Source organism: Felis catus, chromosome F1 (genome assembly GCF_018350175.1).
Source record: "Felis catus isolate Fca126 chromosome F1, F.catus_Fca126_mat1.0, whole genome shotgun sequence".
NCBI classification, from domain to species: Eukaryota; Metazoa; Chordata; class Mammalia; order Carnivora; family Felidae; genus Felis; species Felis catus.
In genome coordinates this window covers 37,224,510-37,231,756 of record NC_058384.1, presented here as the reverse complement: position 1 = coordinate 37,231,756, position 7,247 = coordinate 37,224,510, and positions in this window count along the sequence as shown.

Below are 7,247 nucleotides of genomic sequence, written 5' to 3'. Positions count from 1 at the left end.
GTGAAATCCATTTGTTTTCATAAAGAGTAAAAACAAAGCACCGGGCTAACAATAGATATCTTTTGCACCAAACCACAGACAATCTATATGCTGTTGTCTTCCCTGGTTTAAATATGTTCCATGTTCTCCTCACCCTAAACTCATTTGGCTTGAGTTGTTGATCAAAGAAAAGTTATGCATGAGAGACCATTCTGTTCAGGAATGAGGGTCTGTCATGCCCTGAAACATCCCTGTGATTTATAATATATGAACTCTGTGTGAAAGAGGTAAATAAATTAAAGCAATTTGAAAACAGAGGGAAAACATGCTGTGTGTACAATTTATTGGTCACACAACCATGGGTATTATATTCTAATCCAATTTTAATTTCTAAAAATGCTTGGATGAAATAAGCAGAAACTGTCCTAAATGTAAGAACACACGTACACACATGTCAAATATAATAAAATCACACTGGAGAAATAATTTTTCTGCTTATGTGCCTTTTAAAAATGAATTTGATTCTTTCGAGTTCTTATCGGTGTATCAGGTGGCTTGTCCTTTGTTAATATTTTTCATTTTTACCTTGATTCTTGCAAAAAATTTGCAGTTGATAAGTAACTTGAAGCCAAAATATTCTCTCTGCTAAACTAGGAAAAGTTTAGATCAACCCAGTGAAAAGCAGAAATAAAGAGAAAAAGAGGTGTCCGTTCAGCCAGGCTGTTCTGTGCATCAGATTAAAAGAATGGGCCATTCCTCTCCTTTGCAGAAAAGAGAAAGATGATGTGCTAACCAGAGGGCCATAGAAATTACTGGGATAATTTCGCAGGGCCTCCTACGTCAGAGTTATAGAACGACTTAAAGTTTGTTTCTTGAAAAATTTTGAATGAGAACTCAGATAAACTTATTGTCATAAGTAAATGGCAAAGTTGATTTCAAGCCATGTGCAAATAAATTATTTTCAGCATTGCTCATAATTTAAGATAGTTTGGTACCTTCTTCCTCTCCATTACTATGGAAAATCATGTCAGTTTGGGATAGTAAAATTAAAATCATTAGAAATGTCTGTCTTGCACATCTTGCTAAATTAGGAAAGTGTCTAAAAATTTTAAATGCTCATTCTCATGAGTTGGCTCGCCTTTTCCCAAATAGAATCTGAATGAGTTAAAAAATACAATCAGGCTAAAAAAGTAAACAGTTGAAAAAAATTGGATGAAGAGAAAATGAGGGTAGAGAAATAAGACGAGATTGGTATCAAAAGTAATATGTGCTGTGAGTCATGCCTGTTTGTATACGGTTTGCAGAATTATGTTGTGAGTTTGATTCTGAGCTTCCGAGCATTCAGAGATGCATCAGCTAAAATCTACCCAGCCATGCAGCTCGATAGATTTTCCAAGGACTAAGAAAGATTCCTTCCCCAGATCTTCATAAAAGGGATGCTAAGGTACATGGTAACATCTTCCACCATATCACAAAAGTCTTGCTTTTGCAATGTTCTCAGGCCAATGGTACAGTGCCAAAGTTCCATTCAGTAAAAGAACGCTTCATAAGGGCAAGTTCGCGTCATCGCACTTGCAGCTTTCTAATAAACCAGTTGGATTCAAGGACGAATGTTCAACTATCATAAATGAATAGACTGTCTAGCTTTTACACAAGCCACACAACATTGCAACCAAACTTCTTAAGAATGAGAAAGAGTCAGCTCAAGAGTTTGTTTTCCAAGCTGAAACCTGGACTGCAGGCATTCCCTTTGCCAATTAACAGGAAATCCATGGGCTTCGGCAATCATCCAAAGAGAGAGCAAGATTTTCAGCATCTTCTTTAAAAAATGCAGCCTCCTGACCCAGATAGGAAATGGTCACCCAGCTTCCACAAGTACCATCTGGCCTTACTGGATCAATTGTTCAGGATTTGTGCTACGCCTTCCCTAGCTGGTATGTTACAACTGATTGTAGGTCCCCAGCATGTAAAGGAAACTGTGCTCGACAACTGAAGTCTGCAGATAAGAGAAACAAAAATGTGGTATTTGATAAATGCCTGTTTATGTTGCTGCTTGTATGCCAAGCAGGACCTATGTATGCTTTAATCACTTCTGTATCCCCCAGTGCCTGTCACAGAGTGAAACAACTTGAAAATGCATGACACATAGTAGGTATTCAATAAATGTTTCTTTTCATCAAGTTTTCAGCAGAAGAAACTCAGACAATTTTCAGACACAAAGTTGTCCAGAGTCCAGGGGCGGGGGAGGCAGAGTTATTGTCAAACATCTCTCTCATTTCACTAGTGTTTTGCCTCAAAATTTATCATTCCAGTATTGTATAGAACTTTGGACTCAGACTTTGATTTCCAAACCCGGCTCAGTCAATAATTAGTAAAGAACTTAACTGCCTAGGTCTGCATTTTGTCATCTGTAAAATGTGAATAATATAGACACTTACTTATTGGGTTATTTATAGAATAAATAAATGAGATGATGCATTTACAGTGCTTGACACACAGCATGTCTTTTTTTTTTAAGTTTATTTATTGAGAGAGAGAGAGAGAGAGAGAGCATAAGCAGGGGAGAGGCAGAGGGAGAGGATCCCAAGCAGACTCCACACTGTCAGCACAGAGCCTGACGTGGGGCTCAAACTCATGACCCATGAGATCATGACCTGAGCCAAAACCAAGAGTCGGATGCTTAATTGACTGAGGCACCCAGGCGCCCCAGCACATGGCATGTCTTAAATCAATGTGTATCATTGTCTCTGCTCCTGGCTGGCACAGCTGCCCCTATTTCTGTAGTCTCTCAGGCTGGTCCTTTGTTCTCCATCAGTCCCTGGAGTAAGTGTACCATAACGATGCAACCAAGAACCAAGAGTGCAGAGATAGTCCAAAGATCCAATCCATAGTTCTGAGAGGTGGGAGCTTATATGCGTAGAAGTGAGGGAAGACGGAGGGGATGAAAAATGGCTAGATGGGGTACGAGCAAGCAAAAGATACAAGAGTTACAAAAAGGATAGCTTTAGTGAATTTCCTCTATATATCTAAGTCCTCCACAGACTCATTTTGTGCCTTATTCTTTGCCTCTCTTCTTAAAGACTATGCAAAGAATGAAAACCATCCTGTTTTTCCTAAAAGCCATGCACCCACACATAAGTGGTATTTCTATACAAAATTAATGTCATGGACTTAGTCACTCTCCTTTGTTAAAAGAATAGAGCATCGGGGCACCTGGGAGGCTCAGTCGGTTAAGCATCTGACACGGTTTCAGCTCAGGTCATGATCTCACGGTTCTATGAGTTCGAGCCCCGCATCGGGCTCTGTGCTGACAGTGGGGAGCCTACTTAGTATTCTCTGTCTCTCTCTCTCTCTCTCCACCCCTCCTCCACTCGCGCTGTCTTTGTCTCTCTCAAAATAAATAAATAAACTTTTAAAAAAGGAATAGAGCATACATTTAGAGCAAAGCATTTGCAGCACTAATAAAATTCTGGCTTGAATAATTAATTTTAGTCTGCCTAACGTCTTCAGAAACATATTTATTCCCAGAAAGCAAGATCCACTCGAACCCTTTGATCCCTGTTGTATTCATCTATTATCAGTTATGAAATCTGTCTCATACTGCTGTAACAACAGAGTATTTCTGAATGAAGCAGAATGTTCTGGGACATATGCTGGATGGAGAGATTGGAAGGCAGCTACGTTCATCACTATAACACCACCCACCACCAGCCAGATAGAGAGATTGGATCCATTCTCGGGTTTAAAAGATGAAGTCAGAGCACCACAGTATAGCAAGCATCACATGGCAAGTACCATGAGCAAGCACTTGAGGATGAGAGCAGGACTGTCCTCACAGGATCCAGCATAGTGCTTACCATGTCGTTGGTCCTCCCCATATACTTGTTATTTAACTAACCTGGTAATGAGAACAATGAACATAGAAAAATGGAAATACATTGAGGAATCAAGTCTAAACTCCTCATTTTATGTGTGGGGTACCTAAAAGCCTTTGAGATGACTTTGCCTGAAATCACATTGTTAAGAAAGGTGGTCGTTCGACTCCCACTTGGCGGAATAAAAACGGCCTTATACCTGCAACGCTTTCCTACCAAGAGATAGAGTCCTCATAGTCTCTGCTGGGCTTATGAGCATATGTAGGAAAAGTCTTTCCTTATTTCAAACTCAGCATGTGCTCCCTTGTTCTACTTAAGTGTGTGCCTCACATGGCATCTGGCCAACCTCACTACCATATCTGGGCTTTTGTGGGGAGGGGATGAGGTTCTTTTGCTGTAGCACAAGAGGGGCGAGAGCAAGCCAACTGCCCTACATTGGCTGTTGGGAGGGACCCACTGGCCACGGGGGATCAGTGCCCGCTACTGATCTTGTTCTGTCTCTTCTTTATGTGAGCAAAATGTTGTTTTACCTAGCGTGTGACTGCACTGCATTTTCCTTGGCAACCGTGACTCCAAGATGCGGTGGGCAGAAGTGCTCAGACTTCAACTTGGGATGACAGACAACAGATGCCGCTTGCTCCGTACACACAACTGATTAGTTTGCAGAATCTGATATGGTAGATAGCTCCCTATGGTCCTTTCCTCCTGGTATTCATGCCTTTGTGCAGTCTCTTCCCTATTAGTATGGGCTGGACCTAGTAACTTGTTTCTAACTCATAAAATACTGCAAAAGTGATGGCATGTCACTACTGAATTAGGTTGCAAAACGGTTCTGGCTTCTGTTTTACTCACCTTGCTTACCCTCTCTTGTTCTCCCACTTGACTGTAATAAAAGCCAACTGCCATGTTGTGAGTTCCCTATGGAGAGCTCTACTTGGAAACAACCAGAGAGAACAGCCAGTGAGAAACTGAGGCCCTCATTTCAACAATTCACAAGGAATTGAATCTTGCTAACAACACATGAGTGACCTTAGAAGCAGATTTCCCTAAGACAAGACTTCAGATGAGACTGCAGCCCAGGTCAACTCTTTGATTACAGCTTTGGGAAAGACAAGGAGAACAAGAACCCAGCCAAGTTATGCGTGGACTTCCGACTGGCAGAAAACCTGAGACCATAAATGTTTATTATTTTACATCAATAAGTTTTGGAGTAATTTCTTACACAGCATAGATGACTAAGGCATCAGAATCAAAGCCTTTTTCTTCCTCAACATAGACAAATTTGCTGATGATGTTTAAAAAAAAAAACTATCTTCGAAGCACTATTTTCCCAGTTACTTCCATTTTTCTGCGTATTTTCCACTTATTTTAAAACTTCCACTTTATGAAGTTAATCTGTGTATTTTCCTACCAAGAGAGTTTTCTATTTCTTTTACTTCTGTTAGCAAAGTTCGGGACCAGTCCTGTACTCTCAGTTACAGACAATGTAAGCAAGGCATAGTATTCCAAAATATGTATCCAGGGACTATTTTATGAGATACATATCAGATATAACTAGTATAGAACTCCATAAAGACTCAAGTTAAAAAACAAGAAATAGAAAAAATCTAACAGTTCACCACAGGAGATGTACCTCCTTCCTCATTTCCCATTGAAGCTGTGCTCTTCTCCTATGTTTTCACCAGACCTTACATTTAGTCTGGTAGTTTGAAGCCTCTGGTAGGGATTCTGGGTTTCCTTTCATTGATTTGGAATCTAACCTTGGGTAAGTCCCTTAGCCTTGCTATAACTTTTTTTTTTTAACCTCATAAATCAAAATAATACATCTAGGGAAAGAATTTAGAAATCTTTGGAGAAAAATTATTACTGAAGAATATTTGATCAATCACCCTGTGGATTATTATCTTAGTAGAGAAAATGTGTGTATTCATGACATTTTCCTATTATTTATTATTGTATTTAATGGTAGTATCAGATGATAGCCCCTACCGATTTTTTTGAAAACGTGAGAAGCTTCTTTTCTTTATATGGTCTATATACTATTTACCACATTAAAACACAAAATGCATAAAAGCAGATGTTATCACTGGTGGATGATGTGTCAACAAATTAGGAGGTTAGGATGTATCGTCATGATATACTTTTTTGACCAAGGTTAGCCCAGACAAAAAAAAAAAAAAAAGTTAGTATATTACTTTAGTGTTAGTAAATAATAGTTGGTTTTTTAGAATAATTACTGTTCAGATAATTCCAAAGTGTCCACTCCCTGAATTTATCATATTTTTTTGAAAAGCAAAGATGTGGGGAATAGATGAAGTTATTTGGCTGTAAAGGGATATAAGAATAGATTTTAATTGGTTTTTAAATACTTTAAACTAGCAATTCTTTAAACGGATCCCATCAGTTCATATAACCATTGTATTGAATTACAGTATATCTGATTACATGGACTGTAATCACAATGCAATTTTATTTTTTCTTTCTCTGCCCCTTTAAAATGTATTCAGTGGAAATAATTTTTTCTCTGTTCTTATTCCCATGACTTTTCTAGTCCATCTTGAGAAAGAGAACATCTTACAATCACAAGTCAAAAGCACAGTCTCGATTAAGGCAAAAGTGTCCAGGCTCTGATAAGGATCATAATTTCACACCTGATTTGAAGGAAAACTTTCCACTTTCCAGGATCCTAGATGTGGGTTCAGGTCCCACCGTGGGCTCACCATTACCATGGAGGAAGGAGATACAGTTCTTCCCTCTTTCTTTCTACCTCATTCCTACCAGAAGCTGTTTCTTACGCAGCAGGGGCAGAGAAAGGGGAAGAAGAAATAAAGGGGAAGCAGGAGGTTCTGCCCTGACTGGGACTCTTAGAAGCTGCCTTGGTGCTCTGTGGACTATGGCTGTCAAAGCTGACTTTCTCTCACGGGTTCTTCTGAGTCCCCCTTGCTTTCCCGAGGCACGAGGCCCTGGTCCCCAGAGAGCACAGAGTGACCCTTTTGACTGGCCACTCCTGACATTCACTCTGTCTCTCCCCTTCTGGAGTCCCACATCTGGAAATCCCTTTTAGGCAAGATCCCCTTGAAAAGGGACTGATAATCATGTTAAGAGTTCCCCATCTAATCCCTGATATTCCCTCACATGTAACCTGCTATTGCAAGATCATGTAATGTACTCCCAGAGATAGCCTCAATATGTGGTAACAGATCCTTAGCAAGAGTCAGGAGCCATTGTGACCCATGACTGCAAAGGACACATCCCCCGCTGTCCAAGGGGTCCATTGTGAAGTCTCCTCATTAAGCCTGGTAAGCAGAGGGAAATGTCTCCTACCCTTCCCTTTGTCAGAGGCCTCAGAGCTCATTTCCCTCTGAACAAGTTCTCTTTATAAAATTTCATCAA